We start from the raw sequence: 22,003 nt of genomic DNA on the forward strand, positions 1-22,003 counted from the left end.
AATGAAAATTTACAGACTTTGGATTTCCATTCATTCATTGTTGCACTTTTCTCCCCTTCCAACCCTGACCCCCAGTACACTACCCTCTTGGAAAAGTAAAAGAAAAATTCTCTCATTGTTTTACAATCCCTTCCCCCAGGTCCACTCCACTATGCTGCCTTCATTCTGGATTCCTATCATGACAAAAATACTTAATCACATATCCCTTTTAAACAGTTTTCTCCCTCATGTTTCAATGCAGTATACATTACTAAACCCATCTTTCTCAGTCTCCCCCCAACCCCGAGGTCAGTCCTGTTTTACAACAGTGGCACCATGCAGTATTTGTCCTTTTGTGACTGAGACAGTTCACTCAGCATTATGTCCTCCAAAATCACCCATTTTGAATAATACTGCATGAATTCCTTGTTTTTCAATGCAGCACAGTATTCCATTGTGTGAATATACCACAGCTTCTCTATCCATTCGTTTGACAATGGGCACTTAGGTTGTTTCCAACTCCTTGCTATTGTGTACAAAGCTGTGATAAACATGGGCGTGCATATATCTGCTTGGATGTTAGTTATGGTGTCTTTGGGGTATATTCCCAGGAGTGAAACTGCTGGGCAAATGGTATCTATTTCCAACTTTTTGACAAAGCGCCATACCGCTTTTCAAAGTGGTTGCACCATTTTACACTCCCACCAACAGTGGATAAAGGTTCCAGTTTCTCCACAACTTCGCCAGCATTTGTTGCTTGCTGTCCTGTTAAATTTTGCTATTCTTACTGGAGTGAGATGATAATCTCACATGTGTTTTTATTTGTATCTCTCTTAGAGCTAGGGATTTTGAACATTTCTTCATGTGCTTGTTAGCCATCTGAATGTCTTCTTTCGTGAAGTGTCTGTTCAAATCCTGTGCCAATTTTACTATTGGATTATTTACCTTTATCTTGTTGTGGTGCTCAAGTATTTTATAAATTCTGGCTATAAGTCCCTTATCTGATAGGTCAATACTTTTTTCCAGTCTGTGGCTTCCTTTTTGTACCCTGTTGGAAAAGTTTTTGGAAGTGCATAGGGATTTGATTCTTAGAAGGTCCCATTCATCTATTTTATCTTCTCCTGGTTGTAGGTTAGACAAAAATTTCTTATTTTGACAACTTCAACTGCTTTTATAAGTTTACCTTACACATAAAATACCTCTTCTAGGATAACCTGCCTATAGTTGAAGTTACGCATGAATGCCATTTTAAGAAAATGAAGGTAAGATTATAAAATTTACTCCTTAAGAAACAATGCACACAGCTTAAAGTTTTATTTTAAAAAAATTTAAAAATACAACTTAAAACCAAAAGGATTATATAAAATGAATACTCTTTCGAAATGTAAGCACAACTAGTTAATTTTATTTTATTTTATTCTGAACTGGTCTGTTTCTTAGCCAATTCAGGGCTGTCGATCAAAAGCTACAAAAATGGAGAACTTGTCTGGAGAGCAAACGAGAGATGTAACATTTAAAAGAATTAAAAACTAAATCCTTTAAGAATGACTGAAAAAAAATTGACTTAAAACTATTACCACTATAAAGTAATTTAGTAATATGCAGGTGAGCAAAAGAAGAGTAAGAAGAGTTTTCTAATTAGAACACTGAATTTTAATTAGTAAGAAAAAGAAAATTAAAACTGTGGAAGAATAACACCCTATATCTCCAAGATACTAATTTAAATGATCTGGGGTAATAAAGCTCTAGTGATGGTTTTGAGTTTTAATTGCAAGATATATTTCATGTGTAGGCAGCCAGTTGAGAACCACTGGGTTAAAATATCACAACAGATGGTATCAAGATACTAGAATTTCCTTCTTGCTAAGTCCCTAAATGGGATATATTTTCATAGCAGAGCTGTTTATCATAGAGAACATCAAGAATTTCCACACTGTTGACCATGACTTGTTTCCTGCCCTAAACCATTACAACCTGCCTTCTGCCTCTTTGCTAAACTGTTACAAATGAATGGCACATTGCTGACCCTAATGGGACAGCTAGAACTGATTCTTACAGGACCTCTCCAGAATATAAAGAACTGTATATTGTACTTTTCAAAATTCGCCCTTACTACTCTGTACCTTTGACTTTTTAGGTACCTGTTCTGGGAGTTCGTCCCACCTCAACTATTTCTACCTTATCTTTATTTCTACCTGATCTTTAAACAGAAATTCTTAAGTTGAAGTCCATAGTAGCTACGGAAAAGTTCAAGCAAAGATTCCGGTTATCTAAGAATATCAGGAAATTTCACACAAATTTACATATGTATTTGAGGAAGCCATTGTTTTCTTCCTATTTTCCCAGTAAGTTTAATATCCCTGAAATGTTATCAACCATTATCTTAAATCTTGCTCTTCAAGCCTTCTAGACTTCAAGTCCCATCCATCCTACATTGGTTCTGACTTATTGGGGATCTGAATCCATATGTCCAAAAGGTCTGTTGGACAGTCACTGAGTTAAACCAACATACCTAAAAGAAAACTCAGGCATGCTTGTGCTTTCTGATCTTAATTTTGTCTTAAGCCATCCAGAACTCACTTCAATCAGAAACTTAAGAATTTCCTTTCTTTTCTCCTTCCCCCCACCCCAGACCCAGTTCACTTCTAATCTAGCCTCTCTTCTACATCTAAAGCAACAGTGTGTTGTTATTTTAGGCTCTCTCCCCACATCATTTCAGCTAGAGCCTCTTAATGGAATACTCTGCTTACCGCATCTTCCATCTAGTCCATCTATAAAATAGCTTCTAGAATTAGTTCCCTAATTGTGCCACACCCCTGCCTGCAGAAAGGTCTCTTGGTTCCCTTATTAAACACGCAAAATAGAATCTCATCTGTGTGGCTTGCACTGCAAGGTGGTTCACAATGACTGAAATGTTACTACCAATCTTCCACTTCCACCATTCCTTTGCCTCCCAAGTTTTTACCACCCTCTGACAACTGGGTCCTATCACGATTTTTTGACTGTCTAGACTGCTCTTCCCTACTCCTTCAACTAGCAAACTCCCACTTACAAATGTGTTCGTTTTGTTTACGACCGGTATGGCCAGACACTGGGACTGTAGCTCATAACTAAATGGTCCTATAAGCAGCACTTAGATTTCAGCAGAGGACACAGACAACAAATAAGAAAGCTATTAAGACTTGGAGAATGTTATCTATGTTTCAGAGGAAATAACAACATGAAAGAAATTTCAGGAGGAAGATCCAGCAAGGCCATGGCATTTTCTCATAGATGAGACATGCTCCTGAAATGATGATCTAAGGAGACAATGAGGAAAATAGCCATGAGCATACCAAGCAGAGGATAGCCCCAAAGCATGGAAGTTCTCCAGTAATAGCCTACACTTCCACTTTGCTCCTGCACCTAACAAATTATCACTGGTTCTATAGTTCTGCCCCCAAAATCTTAACAGAAAATTATTCCAGCGAAGAAATTTAAGAGCCAAGAAATGTAATAATATTTGATGCAGGAAAGAATTATTTTAATCCAAACCAACTCCTCACAGTTTTTATAAATACTCTTTTCCTTGCTCTAAGAATTACTCTTTTATTTCTCCTCAAAGATCCTAGTTCACCCAAGCGCCTCCAAAGCCATGACAGGCAAGCATGACTACCCAGTTAGTCACTTACAGGATCAATCGTACAAGTAAAGACAATGTCAGGATTTTTTTTTAAAAAAAAGGTTCTATTATACTGCTAGTTTGTTTTTTTGTTATTTTTTTTTTCTTTTACAAAGTGAAACTAAGGATGTAATACCAGACAAATTAAGAATATAGTTTAAGATATCTGAAAAATGTTCCAATTTAATAGGCCATAAATAAAGACTTAAGAAAAAATAAAGAAATACATGTTCTGAAAGTAGATGTTAAGTTTTGAAATTATCCAAGCAGGTTTTCACTAGTGAGATAGTTTCAAGCTTACCTGCAAGCAAAGTAATTTTTCTTCTTTGCTTTATTTCTCCTTTATTGAGCTAAATATTTACTTTAGCAATATGCTGTGGAGATGACAAGATTACTTATAATTTTATCAGCTGTTAGTGGTTAACTCATATCACGATCTTTTTTTTTTTTCACATCACTGTCTTTACCAGAGGTTTCCCACTTCAAGCCAAAGCAAAGAGTTGTTATGTACCGTTGAGCTGGCACAAACCCATAGTGAACCCCCAGTGGATTTTCATAAACATTAAGACATACATGAGTTGACTGCCCTTGTTTCTTTCTCCTAAGGAGCAGCTGACGTATTCAAACCACGTGCCTTTGGACTGGCAACACAGCTCTTACCACAGGCCACCAGAGCTCCCTAAAGCAAAGAGCAGTGAAGTGAATGAAAACAGCTTGTGAGCCTTTGAGATTGTTGTTGTGTGCCATCGAGTTGCTTGCGACTCATAGCAAGCGACCCTATGTACACGGCCCTAAACACTGTTCTGTCCTGTGCCAATCTCATTGTCTCCGACACACTCATCACGATTAGCCCAGTCACCAAATCAATCAATCTTTTAGAGGGCCTTCCCCTCCTGCTCCTCCTGCCCTCCACCCTACCAAGTACGATGTCCTTCTCCAAGGACTGGTCTCTCTTTACAACATGACCAAAGTATGTCAGACGAAGCCTCAGAATCCTTGCCTCCAAGGAGCAGCCCGTTTAACCCTCTCCAAGATGAATCTGTCTGTTTTCTTAGCAGTCCATGGTACCCTCAAAACTCTTCTCCAGCACCAAAGCTCAAAGTCATCAATTCTCCGTCTATCCTCCCTAGTCATTGTCCAACTCTGATGCATAACATGTGATTGCAAAGACCATGGCCTGTATCAGATGCACCTTAAATCTCCAGAGACACCGTTCCTCTTCAGTACGTTAGAGAGGTCCCTAACAGCAGACTTTGCCATAGCAATACGTCTTTTAATTTCCTGGCTGCTGGTGCCAAGAGTGTTGCTTGTGGAGCCAATCAGACGAAAGCTGTAACAATCTCAATCTCTTCACCATCCATCCTGATGCTGCCAATTGGTCCAGTGGTGAGAATCTTTGTCTTCTTGACATTGAGCCTCAATCCATACTGAAGGCTGCAGTCCTTAACCCTCTGCAGCAAGTGCTTCAGGTCCTCCTCAGTTTCAGCAAGCAGGGTTATGTCATCTGCGTAACACAGAGTGTTGATAGATCTTCTACCAATCCTGATGCAGCATTTTTCTTCATAAAGTCCAGCCTCCTGGATGATCTGTTCTGCAGACAGGCTGAAAAGGTATGGAGACAGGACACATCCCTGGCATACACCTTTCCCAACTTTGAACCATGCAATGATTCCTTGCTCTGTTCTGACGACTGCCTCTTGATTCAAGTATAGGTTTCGCATTAGTACGATCAAGTGTTCTGGGATTTCCATTCTTCTCAGAGTCAGCCACAGTTTGTTATGGTCCATGCAGTCAAACACCTTTGCATGATCAATGAAGCACAGATAGATATTCCTCTGGTACTCCCTGCTTTTAGCCAAGATCCATCTAACATTAGCTACAGTATCCCTAGTACCATGACCCCTTCTAAACCCAGCCTGGACTTCTGGCAGTTCTCTGCTGATGTGTTATTCCAGTCGTTTTTGGATAATCTTCAGTAGAATCTTGCTTGCATGTGAAATCAATGAGATTGTTCTATAGTTTCCACACTCTGTTGGGTCACCTTTCTTTGGAATGGGAAGAAATATAGATCTCTTCCAGTCAGTTGGCCAAGTGGTTGTTCTCCAGATTTCTTGACACAACTTGGTGAGCACATCCAGGGCAGCATCTGTTAGCTGAAATATGTCAATTGGTATACCGTCTATTCCTGGGGCCTTATTTTTTGCTATTTTCTTCAAAGCAGCTTGAACTTCTTCCTTCATCACCATAGGCTCTTGCTCAGCATCTTGTATCTGTGTTAAGGAGGAAGATGTGAGAGCTGTGCCTCAACATGGCTGTGTCTCAGTCGACCACCCTAATTTGTGACCAACAAAAATCCAGGGATGTAATCAGTCTACAAACAATGGATCCAAGACTCATTAAAACTTCACTTTATGATTTATCACCTTGGAAACACAACTGGGGCGGGGGGAAGCGGTCACTGAGTCACAACCAAGCCAAAGGCAGAATTTTCATTTAAAGCTGTGCATGCTTATACATATCTGAAGGCACACACACAAAACATCACATACCCATATGCATGTTAAGAAAAAAAAGGCTCTGTGGTGAAACAAAAGCATCTACCCAATAAAAAATGAATAGCATGGCTCTTGTTTCATAAAAGCTTCTGTTATTTAAACAGTGATAGGTTCTGTAAGTTTTACCAATGATTATCTAGCAATGTTCATTTTTATACCTTTGGGTTACATACAGGTTTTACCTTCCTATCTATTGTTGTTGCCTGTGGCTCACAGCGATCCTAGTTAGTACATTAGCTCTGAAAGCTGTCCTATCCTCAGCAATTCTGCCTTAATCCCATTGCTCCAGGCACTGAGTCAATCCACCTCATACTGGGCCTTCCTCTCTTGCCCTGTCCCTCCACCCTGCCAAGCATGAGGCCCCATTTCAAGGACTGGTCCCTCCTGTCCTATCTGTAGCATAGCAATCTATATCCTTGGAAAAGATTATAGTAGGACGTACATTTAAGCAACTTAATTTGACCCACTGCCACTGAGTCAGAACAAACTCATAGCTAATCCGAAAGCAAGTTTTCAAAGGCTGTAAATCACACGGGAGGAGCCTGTCCACCTTTTGCCTGGAGAGCTGCTAGTGTATTAGAACTGTACACCTTTGTGCTCCCAGTGCAACTCCCTATACCCACTAGAGCACCCTGAAGGAATACTAGAGAAACATTAACAGTGTGTTACATTTTTGTCTCAAAACAAGCAAATTTTAGATTAGTAAACAGTAGTGACAGCATGACGAACTATTATCCTTGGGGGGGGGGGGAGGCGTGAATCTCCCAACAGAATTCTCAAAAATATTAAAGAAAATACCCACCAAACCATAACCAAATTTGCTGCCATTTATTTTATCCCAACTCATGACAACTTCAAATGTTTTCTTGGCTCTAATCTTAAAAGAAGCAGATTGTGAAGACCTTCTCCCAGAGTGCCCCTGGTGGGAAACTGCCAACTCTTAGGTTAATGGTTGAATGCAACCACCCATACATAGATCAGAGTCCTTAAAAACTTGCTGTCAAGGTGGTTCCGATTCTTAGTGCTCAGAATACATCAAAGTTATGTATTTTTTACTTAGCCTTATATATTTTGGTGGTGCTCCCCGATTAAGCCTGGAAGCAAGAGTGGCATCCAATTCCGTAAACAGCTTACCTCCAGAAACCCTATGAACCTGGAGAGAGGATCAAAGTCACACAAGTGTTGAGGACCTTCGTTCACAGGGTTGCTATGAGTCATCTACGACTTGACAGCACTTAACAACAACATATGCATATTTTCCTCTCTTTTCTCAATATAGTCTAAATTCAGAATCCATTATGGTTATGGTGCATCAATACCAAGTCTCTTGTGGTTAACATAGCTGCTCAACTAAATCAATAGACTTCATTCGCATTAAACAAGAAAACAGAAATCACACCTTTAAATACAAGCTTATCTACCAAAGTCTTTCGTCTGAGAAAAAGCTTATAAGGCAACTAAAACATACACGCAGAAATATCACAACCTGGAAGAAGGAATTATAAAAACTACTTAATTTATAAACGCACTTACATAAGTATATTTAAACAAAAATATTTTTTTTAGTATTCATCTGAACTCAGTATGCAAAAGGGTCAGAAGCTACTCAGACCAGACTCTTCAGTAGTTTTTTTTTCTGAGACTATAAACCATATGGGAGAAGACTGTCCATCTTTATCCCATGAAGCAGCTGGTAGGTTTGTACCACATGCTTTTGAGTTGACAGCATAGCTTCTTATCCACTAGCTGCCTTTCATAGTATTACCTTATATGAATTTTTTAGAACATTTTATAAAAATATATTTTAACAAAAACTAAAATCTGGTACGTTATCTAACCAAAACATCATATAATATGCATATTATATGCCACTACCATTTTGTTTTTTAAGCAAAAGCTTTTCCTTTCTAGTGAGTGGTGCGATTTCAAAAGCTTATCTAAATAAACTACAAACAATTGAATTTAACTTTAAAAAGTAGCCATATCAGCGACAGCTTAAATAAAGCATGTTAATTATCAATTATTTTTCCTGACTAGCCTCAACATGTAGCTTTAGCTTTATCATTAAAAAAAAAAAATTAAAAATTGCTATTCTATTCTCTTGAGCCACCTGAATTCTTGGAGAACAGCAGTTTCAGTCACTTCTAAGATTACCAACAAGCTACTATTTAGAACCTTTATAGTGACACAGAAACTCAAGTTCAATGGCCTGACACTGACACTAAGTTTCAAGTTCACCGTCAATAAAGGTCATACAGGTAAAAAATTGTCTTCTAAAGAAAGACTAAATCTACTAATACAAAACAATACTAAACAAAAAGTCCACAAAACCATGGACGGTCTACTGCTTTTATTCTTAAGTCCTATCTAGCTAAACAAGCAATCACGTCCCCAGGGAAATAGCACTTCAATAGCTGCATCACAGTGCCAGATCAGGCTTCGTGGGCGCGCCTTTTCCAAGAAATAGAGATGTCTCTTTTTACTTAGTCCATCTGCCATAAGTGATAATCAGATGTCTTTGTGGCAATTCAAACCTAAAACAAAAGAACTCTCCTGACCAAAACCTACAAGTAGAGATGAAGTCTTCAATAGTCAGTAGTCACAAAGAATTTCAGTTCTTTTGAAAGCCTTCAATGAAAGCAGCAAAGCATTTAAATGGTTTCATGGTTCACCTTCGATGTACTAATACCACTACAGTGGCGCCATGAGACCAAACTCCCAGCCATCAAGTGGAATCACTGTCATATGATAGGAAGAGCAGCCTACCCCACAGGGTTTTCAAGGATAGAAATCTTTACAGAAGCAAAATCCACCTCATCTTTATCCTGAGGTGTGGTTGGTATGTTCAGTTAGTGGCCAAGCACTTTAAGCAGTAGGTGTCTACAGGTATCAATGTTTATTCAGCCCTCAATGGGAGCACTGATGATGTAGTGGGTAGTCCAAGGGGAGCTGTGCTGTGAACCCAAAGGCAGCACCTCCCAGAAGTTCGAATCCATCAGCACTCTGAAGGAGGAAGACAGGCAGTCTCCTCCCCTGCAACTGACAGCCTCCACAAACCAAAGCCAATGGAGGGTCAACTCTGTGGGTTCTCGTTCAAAGGCAATGAGTTAAAGTGGCCAAGCACTGTTCAAAGGGCTTGAAACAGAATTCTCACAACCACCATTTGAGGTAGAATTAGTAAGAAAGTGAGGCTCTGGGTAGTTAAAAAAATGTGTTTAGGGTCAATTAGCTAACACGTGGGCATAATAACATGGTAGCTACACCAACGGACTCAAGTACAGCAGAGATTGGAGGAGGTCACAGACTGTGCTTGGAGCCAGCCTGATGGCAAGTAACATCAGCCAATGAACAGCTGCAAACTCAAAACCTCACAGCTGTCAAAGTTGGCTCTTCCTCTAAGGGACCCTCCATCAGGCTTCAGAGGCTGTAAAGCATAACAGGAGTAAGATGCCCATCTTTCCCCCTTCCAGTCGCTGCCCACCGCTCTCCCCAGTTTGTTTTCATATTTGAAAAGAAAATTCTTTCATTGTTATACAATCCCCCCAAGTTCACAGTCCACTTTACTATGCATTTCTTTTTATGTAATCTTGTCATGAAAATAATACCTAATTTTATATTCCTTTTAAACAGTCCTCTCCCTCATCTGTTTCAATGCAGTAACATTTATCCCCTCTTTTCTTAGGTTCCCGCAACCTCGATGTCAGTCCCGTTTTACAACAGTGGTACTATGTACTATTTGTGCTTTTGTGACTGAGATAATTTCACTCAGCATAATGTCCTCCAGATTCACCCATTCCATATATTTCATGAGTTCTCTGTTTTTCAATGCAGCATAGTATTCCATTGTGTGAATATACCACAGCTTCTCTATCCATTCATTTGTTGATGGGCACTTGGGTTGTTTCCAACTCTTTGCTAGTGCGAACAAAGCAACAATAAACATGGGTGTGCATTTGTCTGCTTGGGTGGTGGTTATGGTTTCTTTAGGGTTATTCCAAATAATGGAATTGCTGGGTCAGATGGTATTTCTATTTCCAACCTATTGAGAAAGAGCCATACTGCATTCCATAGTGGTTGCACCACTTTTCACTCCCACCAACTGTCAATAAGGGTTCCCATTTATCCACAACCTTGCCAGCATTTGCTATTTTTACTAGGGTAAGATGACTTAAAGACATTTTTGTGTCCAAAATCTGTACTTTTAAATACTATACAAAACTATCCCCAACTGAATCTCTGGAACCATTTAATTAATGAGGGAAAACATTTTACTTCTTTAGAAATAAAATTAGGACATTTATCATTTTTCTGCCATTACTTGCTATGCATAAGAGAGCTGAACAATGAATAAGAATGACAGAAGAATTGATGCTTTGGATTTGTGGTGCTAGAGCAGTGTACTGAATATATATCATAGACCACCAAGAGAACAAACATGTCTGTTCTGGAAAGGGTGAAACAAACTTGCTCTCTGGAGGCAAGGATTCTGAAACTGTCTCATATACTTTGGGCCTGTTACTAGAAAGGACCAGTCCCTGGAGAAGGACATCATGCTGGGAGGGGTTGAGGGACAATGGAAGAGAAGACCCTGGTTTAGGTGGATTGACACAGTAGCTGGGGTAATAAGGACAGCTGTTTCAGAGACATGAGATTGGCTCAGGATAGGACAGGGGTCAGAACTACTGTGTACTGTGTAGAGGGTCACAGAAAACTCCATGGCACATAACAAGTCACATGATATGACCAGACAAGTAAAATTCCTGATACACCTGATTCTTTTTCAGTAGTAACATGCATCCGGAATCCTGCTTTCTCACAGCCACACACTCTTTCTTTTAAATAAAAAGTTGACTGTCACAGAACAGAAATTAGTCTATGTGGTCTGGAAAAATCTTTAGTATTTTTAGAAATGTATAGGCTGAAAGCACAACTTTTGAAATTTCCCTAGGTGGCTGTATACTGTCAGTCAGAACTGACTCTCCAGTTGGTTTTCAGAGGGAGTTAACTGAATGGGAGGAGACTGATAATCCTTCTCCCACAGACCAGCTGGTGGATTTCAACTGCATGCTTTTGGGTCTGCAGTGCAGTTTCTTGCTACTGTTGTTGTTGTTATGTGCTGTCGACTGCGACTCATAGCAACCCTATGTACAACAGGCCTAAACTCTGCTTTGTCCTGTGCCAATCACACTGTCTCTGACACTCCCATCCCGATTACCCCAGTCACTGAATCAATCCACCTCATAGAGGGCCTTCCCCTCCTGCGCTGTCCCTCCACCCTACCAAGCATGATGTCCTTCTCCAAGGACCGGTCTTTCCTTACTACATGTCTAAAGTATGTTAGATGGAGCCTCAGAATCTTTGCCTCCAAGAAGCCACCTGGTTTAACCCTTTATAGGATGAATCTGTGTTTTTCTAGCAGTCCATGGTACTCTCAATACTCTTCTCCAGCACCACAGCTCAAAGGCATCAACTCTCCTTCTATCTTCCCTGGTCACTGTCCAACTCTCTGATGCATAACAAGTGATTGCAAAGACCATGGCCTGTATCAGATGCACCTTAATCTCCAGAGAAACACCGTTGCTCTCCAGTACTTTGGAGAGGTCCCTAACAACAGACTTTCCCATGGCAATACATCTTTTAATTTCCTGGCTACTGGTGCTAAGAGTGTTGACTGTGGAGACAAGCAAACTAAAGCTGTGAACAATCTCAGTCTCTTCACCATCCATCCTGATGCTGTCAATTGGCCCAGTGGTGAGAATCTTTGTCTTCTTGACATTGAGTCTCAATCCATATTGAAGGCTGCAGTCCTTGACCCTCTGCAGCAAGCGCTTCAGGTCCTCCTCAGTTTCAGCAAGCAGGGTTGTGTCATCTGCATGATGCAGACTGTTTATGGATCTTCCACCAATCCTGATGCCACATTTCTCCTCATAGAGCCCAGCCTCCCGGATGATCTGTTCTGCATACAAGTTGAAAAGTTATGGAGATAGGACGCATCCCGGGCGTACGCCCTTCCCAATTTTGAACCATGCAGTGTTCCCTTGCTCTGTTCTGACGACTGCCTCTTCATTCAAGTATAGATTTCGCATTAGAATGATCAAGTGCTCTGGGATTCTCATTCTTCTCAGAGTCAGCCACAGTTTGTTATGATCCACACAGCCAAACGCCTTTGCATAGTCAATGAAACACAAATATACATTCCTCTGGTATCACCTGCTTTCAGCCAAGATCCATCTAACATCAGCTACAATATCCCTAGTACCACGACCCTTTCCAAACCCAGCCTGGACTTCTGGCAGTTCTCTGCTGGTGTGCTGTTCCAGTCATTTTTGGATAATCTTCAGTAGAATCTTGCTTGCATGTGAAATCAATGAGATTGTTCTATAGTTTCCACACTCTGTTGGATCACCTTTCTTTGGGATGGGAACAAATATAGATCTCTTCCAGTCAGTTGGCCAAGTGGTTGTTCTCCAGATTTCTTGGCACAACTTGGTGAGCATGCCCAGGGCAGCATCCATTAGGTAAGTATGTCAAGTGGTATACCATCTATTCCTGGGGCCTTATTTTTTGCCATTTCCTTCAAAGCAGCCTGAACTTCTTCTTTCATCACCATAAACCATTATTAAATTTTGTTCTGAGTTGGTTAAAACAAATTCCTCATCACCTCTAAGGTGACTTGAAGTGTTTATTACAGAACTACAAAGACTACAGTGTTCAATACAGATTACATCGGAACATCAAGAATACAAAAATCCTCACCACTGGGCCTGTACACAACATTATGCTACAGAGAAAAGACAAAGACTGAAGTTTGTCAACAATTTTACTTTTCTTCAATGCATGAACTATATATTTGGTACTAGCAGTTAGGAAATAAAAGACATACTGAATTGGAAAAATTTGCCTGTTAGTAACTTCTCCAGAGTACTGAAGAGTAAAGATGTGAAGACTAGAATGGTCTTCTCAGCTGTCTGCTACTATGAATCTGAAAGCTGAACAATAACTAAGGATAGAGAAGAAAAGTCAATGTCTTTGAGTTGTGGTGCTGGAGAGTACTGAATATCCCATGGACTGCCAAGAGAACAGATAGGTATATCCTTGTCAAAGTGAAACCGGGGTGTTCCCTGGAGGCAAACATGGTGAAACTTAGTCTCACATACTTTGAGCATGTTGTTATGAGGGGCAATCTTTGCAAAAGGACATCATGCCTAAAAAGGTGAAGGGTCCGCTTAAGAGAGGAAGGCCCACAAGAAGATGGATTGACTTGGTGTCTATAATGGGCTTAAGTGTGTCAGAGACGACGAGGATGACGCTGGAGAGTGCACGGCTCAGATCGGCACAGGGCCACTATGAGCTGCAGTCAATTTGATGGCCCATAACAACAATCAACTTTGAAGAATTTGTTTAACTTGCATCCTCCTAGAGGCAGGATGATGTTGTGTACGGTAGAGTCAGAACTGACCAAAAGCTGGCTGATCCTCCAGCAGGTTTTCAGAGGCAGTTAACTGCATGGGGAGGAGACTGCACATCCTTCACAAGCAGAGCAGCTGATGGCCTTGAACCGCATGCCACTGGTATTGCACCTCAGTTTCTTGCCACTAGGCCACCAAACCTCCCTAGAGGCAGGGCAAGATATTAGAATTTTAGGTATTAAGAATGAAATTTTTAAAATATTTCCCTTTATTAGTTAAGCTTTTCTTTATCAATTATTCTGAAATAAATATTAACACACACAATGTCTTAACATTTTAAACTTTAAGACATACATCCTAGAATATGACAGAAACTCAGTTCTCAAAGAATATTTAATGTAGTACAGGCTGGGTTTAGAAGAGGCCATGGTACCAGGGATATTATAGCTAATGTTAGATGGATCTTGGCTGAAAGCAGAGAGTACCAGAGGAATGTCTATCTGTGCTTCACTGACTATGAAAGGCACTTGATTGTGTGGATTACCACAAACTGTGGCTAACATTAAGAAGAATGGGACTCTCAGAACATTTAATTGTGCTTATGCAAAGCCTATACTTAGATCAAGAAGCATTTGTCAGAACAGAGCCAAGAAACACCAAATGGTTCAAAATTGGGAAGGGTGTACGCCAGGGATGTGTCCTATCTGTGTATCTTTTCAATCTATATGTAGAACAGATAATCCAGGGGGTTGGGCTCTATGAGGAGAAGTGTGACATCAGGATTAGAGGAAGATTCATCAACAATCTGCATTATACAGATGATACAACACTGCTTGCTGAAACTGAGGAAGACCTGAAGCACTTGCTACAGAAGGTCAAGGACTGTAACCTTAAATATGGATTGAAGCTCAGTATAAAGAAAACAAAGATTCTCACCACTGGGCCAACTGGCAGCATCATGATAGATGGTGAAGAGATTGAGACTGTTAACAGCTTTAGTTTGCTTGGCTCCACAATCAACACTCTTGGTACCAGCAGTCAGGAAATAACGATGAATTGCACTGGGAAAGTCGGCTGTCAGAGACCTCTCCTAAGTACTGAAGAACAGTGTCAGTCTGGAGAATAAGGCACGCCTGATACAGGCCATGGTCTTTGCAATTATTTGCTATGCATCAGAAAGATGGACAATGAGTAGGGATGATAGAAGAACAATTGATGGCTTTGAGCTGTGGTGCTGGAGAAGAGTACTGAATATACCATGGACTGCTAGGAGAACATGTTGTCTTAAAGAGGGTGAAACCAGGCTGCTCCTTGGAGGCAAGGATTCTGAGGCTTCGTCTCACATACTCTGGGCATGTTGCAAGGAGAGACAGCATAAGAAAGGAAGACCCTCAATGAGATGGATTGAGTCACTGACTAGGGTAATGGGAGTAGGTGTGTCAGACAATAAGGTTGGCACAGGACAGAGAAAGGTATAGTGCTATGGTACACAGCGTCACTTTGAGTGGCAAGCAACTCGACAGCGTATAACCATATGCTGAAATATACATCCCTCTCCCACAAAGAAACTTTAATACCAGGCAGTATGTAACAGAGGATTTAAAATTTAAATTTGTGCCTGTCATGTTTTGGTACCCACATATGCCATTTCTCTGATATCTACAAGCACACAAGCAGCAGCTGAGGCTAAATGTCTATTTAATCTAGCTTTGTTACTTGGCAAGGCATCAGGCATTTAAAAGGTGCAACAAAGAAGATAATTTTAGGAAATCTTTTGTACTTAAAATACCACAATCAGGTAAATTTTCTTGTAATTTTTTAAAATTTTATTCTTGTGTGTGTGTGTGTGTGTGTGTGTGTGTGTGTACCATCAAGTCAGATCTGACTGGTATAGGAGATTGCCCCTCCTTCTCCAGCAGAGCATCTGGAGGACTCAAACTGTGTACCTCTGGGATTGGAGTGCAGCATCTTGCCATCAGGCCACCTGAGCTCCCTTATAATTTTTTAAAATATCTATTGATTTAGTAATCTTGGGAAAGGCTGAATGTTTTTATTTTTGAGGAAAGACTTACGAATCATAATGGTTTTATAATCATTCATAGACATTATAAAACTATAATCACCACTAATTAGTACAATTAGCTACAATGTCCAATCAACCCCTTATTATATAATACAGTAAAATTTTCAAAGCACTAGCGGTTTTGACTAATATACTATAAATGCCTCTAAAAATCTTAGTTTTCAGAATACTACTTTCATCACATGATCTATGATGCAACAAATGGAAATCAAGCACCAAGTTATTATTGGCCTCCTTCACTGAACACAACACCTACGCACTCAATTAGACAAATGTTATTTACTGATTTTTTAAATAATACATGACATCTATAAACAAAGTGACAATCTCCAATATATTCAGGCTGTATGCTTCTCATGTATTTATCCTACTTTATTGCAAATTTTGCATTATCATTTATACACACATATACCCATCTATAACTGATGTGAGAATTTAGAATTTCTTACATGAAAACAAATTGTGGAACAATTAAAATAGTTCCTTCAAATTTGGTAAAATGTAATTTCACTTACATTTCAGTTGCAAAATGAAGAGAAAAGAATGCTAACTTACTTTCTGAAAACATGATAAGCTTCAAACTAAAACACAAAGCAGGCTTTATAATAGTTTTACCTTTAAAAAAAGCAAGTATATTTACAATTACAATATTCACAGTAGTACTGGTGTCAATTCAGAATTCTTATAACCCTTTATTTCACTTGAAAAGGTAAAATATGTTTGCATGTCTTGTTTCACTCTGTTGTTTTAAGGCAATTAGGTTCTTACCCGGTGTACTGCACAACCAATGGCTATTCAAAATGAATACAGAACACCTGACATGCCCATGCCAATTCTCCAAACATAGGGGAGGGATACAGAAGGAAATGCAACAACTCAACATTAACAAAACGTATAGCCCAGGAATATGTTGAAAATGAAAAAGAAATAACACAAATAGCTTAAGTTATTCTGACTGGGACACAATTAATAGGAAAAAGAACTATGACAAAACCGAACACTGGGAGTGTTAGGGCGGAGATTAGGAAGAGCAGAAATTGAGTTGTTGTGCTAGAGGGTGAGCTTCTCTCAAACACAGAAGGCAGGCCTGGGATAAGAGGAGTCATTAATGCTCACGTTGTTTGGTGCCACTGAGTCAATTCTGACTCACATAACCCCTAGGAACAATGCATCTGAACGTTGCCCAATACTGTGCCAACCTCATTATTTCTGACATACTGTTACTATCACCGTGCTAATAATCCACCTCCTTAACAGTTTTCCTCTTTTTCTGACTCCTCTACCTTTTCAAGCATGAAGTCCTTTTCCCAGGACCATTCTTTCCCAACATGCCCAAAATATGCAAGACGAAGCTTCACCACCCTTGCCTTCAAGGAGCACCCCGGTTGCATTTTCTCCAAGACATTCATTTGGTTTTTGTCCTAAGTACTGAAAATTGTAGGGCCCACGAGCCAATAGGCTCAGGCTGGGCGTCCTCACTCAGCACAATCACACAGAAGAGCCATAAAATTAAAAGTTTATCCTAAATTGATAATACTGTATTTTCCCTTCAAATAATCAAAGATATTTTCATGTTCTCAACAGTCACACTTCCCATTCTTCTTAAAAGAACACACTTTTTTGCATACACATAATAGTCCTTTAATCGACACTGGGCCTCCCTAAGAGATTAAAAGAAAAACGCTTCCTTCTTGTTGTTGTGTACCATAGAGTCAGAACCGACCCACAGCTGAGGCTCCGGCAGGTTTTCAGAGGTGGTTAACCCCTAGGAGGAGACGGTCCATCCTTCTCCCACACAGCAGCCGTTGGCCTGGAACCACCTTTGGGACTGCAGCAGAGCTTCTTGACACTCGGCCACCAGAGCTTCCTAAAAATGCTTTACTGAGTTTAAAATTCTGTACTCTAACTAGCCTTCATTCAGGAAATCAGTCAACCAATCAGGAGTTTCTGAGAAATCATTATTTGGGGTGCCCACACCACTGTCACCAAGTCAATTTTGATTCAAGGCAATCCTCCATGGAGCTTTTAAATCTCAATGGGAGGAAAGCATCCTTTTAACTCTTGGAGCAGATGGTGCCTTTGAACTACTGGCTTTTTGGGGAGCAGCACGACATGCAAGCCACCAGTTCTCCTTGACACTGAGGGCAGAGAGACCTAAAATAGGGAGTTGCTTAAGAGAAGCCACGCTTACCAAGGGGTAGGGGACAACCATAGACTATGTGACATGACTGCTTCGATGAGTTCTTAATCCTATTTGCATTTTCAACTTCACATAAAATGCTTTGTTCCCACAGGGCACACACACAAGAAAACGGTGTCACAGCAGTATTATATATATATATACATATATATATATATATATATACATGTGGCCTTTTACTACACATGTGCATAACCTCATTTATTGACCTAGAATAGCTTTCAAAAGCATAAAATCATTAAACAATCTGTGGTGTAAGGCTTAAAATAGGTAACAGAAACTGGGCAGATCAAAGTGTGAATAACTCTTTAAACCAGTGATAAAAGTCCCTTCTAGGTTTGGACGAACTGCCATTTTCTCAAACTCTCAAAGATTGTGGATTATAACCTGTCTCCTTACAGTTCCCTGATTTTTGTGTGAACAAAATGGACAGAATCACACCAAGCTTGTTCCCCGTTTCTTGAACCACCAATTTTAAAGCTCTGTTCATAAACTCTAAATACACAGTACACATGCCCACGCTACTTACAGCCAGTGATGCTTTGGAACTGCAGGTGACAGATGCAGGCAGGGAGCTTACAGATGTGGGCTGGGTGCACTCGGGGTGTTAAAATAAGCCCCACTGACAGTCGGCTGATGCACACATCTTGGCAGAAGCACCCATTTTTAACTGGCACAATCTCTGAGAGATTGACTTTTCGGGCTATTCCTGAGGGTTTTTCTTGACTCTCATCCCATTGTCCTACCTACACTTTTCTTTCCCTCTGTTCTAGATCGTTCTTCCCCAAACCTGGCTTTGTTTTAAAAATCTAATAATAAAATGAAGAGGGGTTGCGAGTCTGGCCAGAACCAGAAAGCTGCGAAGCTGAACAGCGTTCGCGCCGCTGCAGCGAGGCCGCTGGAAGTTTTCAGAGAAGCAACGGACCCCTAGCACCTTTCCACGGGGTCTTCTGGGGGAGGGCTCGAGCGAGAAATTGGGGACTCCCCCTTCTCCTGTCTTTCCCAGTTGTGGCTAACACCAAAAAGAAAATTCCTCTCTTCTTATCCCACAGCGGCTCGCTAATGCTCTAGGCAGTGACGCCCCACCCCCACCCCACACCCCGTTATCCCCAGAGATATCCTCAAATATCGCCCCTGTCCTCCTCTAAACTAGACCTTCCTTCCGCTCCCGGACTCACAACCCAGAGCCTCACATCCGAAGGACTGACCCCTTCCCGCTCCCTCCAACCCGGCCCCGGCCCCACGCCGGCCCTGCACCCCGTCGCCCCGCACCCGGCTGCACTCAGGCCGTTCAGCCGCCCGCGCTCCGCCCCCGCCGAGAGTCGCCAGCGGGGTTACCGTGGGAAGAGGGGTCTGCGGCACAGGACTCGGCGGCAGCGCTCCTGCCGGTGGCGTCGGACGCGAAGGATAAGCCGAAGGACAAGAATGATGATGAGGCGGGCGCGTTCCCCAGTCTCCATGGAACTCCCGCCCCGGCCCGTTGCTAGGAGCCCCCGAGGCTCAGGCTCCCTCTTTCGTGCTTTGTTGTTCCGGGTACGGGGCGGCCGCCGCTTCCCCGCGACAATAAATAGAGGAGACGCGCAGGAGCATAGAGACAGCGCGCGCTGGCTAGAGCGCCGCCGTCCTGGGCGCTCCTTCGTTCCTCGCTAGCCAGTTATTTCCGGTTCTCACTGCTCCGGTCGCTTTGCCCCTCCCTTAATCTCTTCCTCTTTTTGGATCGGCAAAGCGGCCGTTTTCATCCTCCAGCTTGGCTGGTTTGTGCTTGTATGTGTTAAAGGATGGAGTAGCCTTTCTTCCTACGGCAGCGGACTAGCCTTTATAGCTATATATCTATAAGTAAAAGATTTATATTAATATATGTGTATATATTAGTGTGTGTATACACACACACAGTTTTGAGTTGAGAACCGCTTAAAAAGATTCTGAAAAATCTCATGTTCCTTGTTACAGTCTTTAGTTGAAAACCTGAACGTGTGTTCGCTGTCTCCTGTTTGTGTGTTATGAAGGGACTTTTAAATTTTGTTGGCAAAGCATTAGAACTTTCCCTTAGCTCGTTCAGTTTCTCGAAAAGGTTCACTATTTAACGTAGTTGGTAAAGCTAACCCCGAACGGCTAGATGAAACTTATATTGGGTTTGAAATACTTCTCTTTTTCCTTCCCCCAGTTAAACGTATTAGTTAGGCGGTCGCAATAAAGATGCCGCTGATTTCTAAACCTAAAAACACAGTGATTCTGTGCCGTGGTGGAGTCAGAACCGACCCTAGCTGACCCTTCAGCGGCTTTTCAGAGGCAGTAAATAGCACCCAGTGATAGGAGACAGGTGGGTGAATAACAAGGAAGAGGACTGCTGCCACATTTGTCACCTGCCCTGCGGATATTCCTTACGGAACTTGGGTTTGTGGTCAGGTCTCCCCGGGCGCCTGCAGGGCTTGGGAGCTTCCTCCAGGTGCAGGCGGTGGGAGGTGGCCGAGGGCAGCGGGCAGCACAGGCCGTCGGAGGGGGAAGGCGCTCACATGATAGCCAGGGTCGGAGGCTTTGCGTCAGGAAAGCCCGGGAATCATACAGGGAACCCCGGGCGCATCGATGCCAGTTGGAACCGCCACTCTGGGAACCGAGCGCGCCCTTGGGACTTCTCGGGAGTGACCTGCAAGGCGCTGCCCCTGTAACGGCTTCAGAGAGGCTGCGTGACAGAACCCGGAGACCCCTGCTTCCAGGCCTGCCCGCATGGTCCTTGCACCCCAACCAGGAGAGTCGCTAGATAAGCCATTAAGCAACCCTAATTTAATATTAGGCCACGAGGCGGACTTCATGTATGCCTGGACTTTGACTGGCATGAATCGAGGATGAAAAATTATAAAGCCACTGCCTTTTTAGCAGAGGCAACACAGACTGAATTCTAAGAGATTTATGTCTAATTATGTACAGAGCCTAAACATGTCCCTTTTCACTTTGTTCTGGGGAAAAAAAAAAAAAAAACAAACCCAAGCTTTTAAAAATATTCACACACTTAAAAACTAAATAGAACGAAAACATTTCTATTTTGTTTCTATTTCTTTCCTAATTTATTGTTTGAACATTGTTATGTGCTATCTTGTCCATTTTAAGAGAGCTCTGATGGCGTAGTCCTGCAGTTAATTAAAATATCAAGTCTTTGGTTTGAATTCACTTTGAGCTTCTTCGAAGAAGGCCTACAGCCTCTGCTGCTATTTACAGACCCAAAACTCAGCTGGAGGGTCAATTATGAATTAAACCAAACCAGCTGGAGGGTCAACTATGAGTCAGTTTTGACTCTGAGGCAATGAGTAAGCAATTGAATGAGTGGAGTGACCCCAGGTGACAAAGTAGACCTGCTCTGCAGGCTTTTCTAGGCTGTAATCTCAACTTTTGATCACAGTTTTTTATCCTATCAAGCAGAGGAGGGGTGGATTCCAATTTAGACCTGTTAGTTTGTAAGCACTACTGGGGCCTCCTATTATTTGAATAACCAAAAACCAAACTAAAATTCACCATCTCCAATTCATAATGAACCTCCTGGGAGTAGATTACAGATTGCATAATCTCTCAGCAACACAATGCTTAACTACTGCACCTTCAGGGGTCCTCTTTGTTTGAATGATAAATAATTACAGATTATGTTAGGTGTTGTGAAGGAAATAAACAAGAGCCTGGGTTAGAAAGTAGTATCTCTTCTGTAGTGTAAAGAGGGCTTTTTGTTGTTGTTAGGTATGCTTGATTTCCGGTACCACTCATAGCAGCTCCATGAACAACAGACCTGAAACCTGTCCTATCCTGTGCCATCCTCACAATCTCTGATACATTTTAGCTGAAATCTAGAGGAAATTGGGGGGGGGGGGAGGCTCTAGGCAGGGAGAACAAGATGTGCTAAGAACTTAAAGTGCTAGAGTGATAGTGTGGGTGGCTGGGTGGCTGGGGCATCTTGAGTGGAACAAAAGGAAAAGCATAAAATGATGTAAGAAACCATAGCCTTAAGCCTAAACGAAACCTAAATCAAATCATGACTTAAAAGACAGTATAGATTTATCATATAAGTTTGGCTTTTCTTCTAAGTTTTAGGGGAAGTGAAGAATTTTAAACTAGTGAGTGGGGTGCCTTAGG

The 22,003-nt window shown here is 41.5% G+C and overlaps 1 protein-coding gene across 1 annotated transcript in view; it reads right to left on the bottom strand.

Annotated features, from left to right (window-relative positions):
* Window positions 1-19,488, bottom strand: part of TBPL1 (TBP-like 1) — a 57,346-nt gene extending 37,858 nt beyond the window's left edge. The window contains exon 1 of the mRNA XM_006884972.1: window positions 19,226-19,488. The gene's annotated coding sequence lies outside the window, so the exon portion shown is untranslated. The remainder of the gene's footprint in view (window positions 1-19,225) is intronic.
* Between the last annotated feature and the right edge of the window lie 2,515 nt (window positions 19,489-22,003).

This window comes from Elephantulus edwardii, unplaced genomic scaffold (assembly GCF_000299155.1).
Source record: "Elephantulus edwardii isolate Elephantulus edwardi_28Jun2011 unplaced genomic scaffold, EleEdw1.0 scaffold00039, whole genome shotgun sequence".
In the NCBI taxonomy this organism is placed as follows: Eukaryota; Metazoa; Chordata; class Mammalia; order Macroscelidea; family Macroscelididae; genus Elephantulus; species Elephantulus edwardii.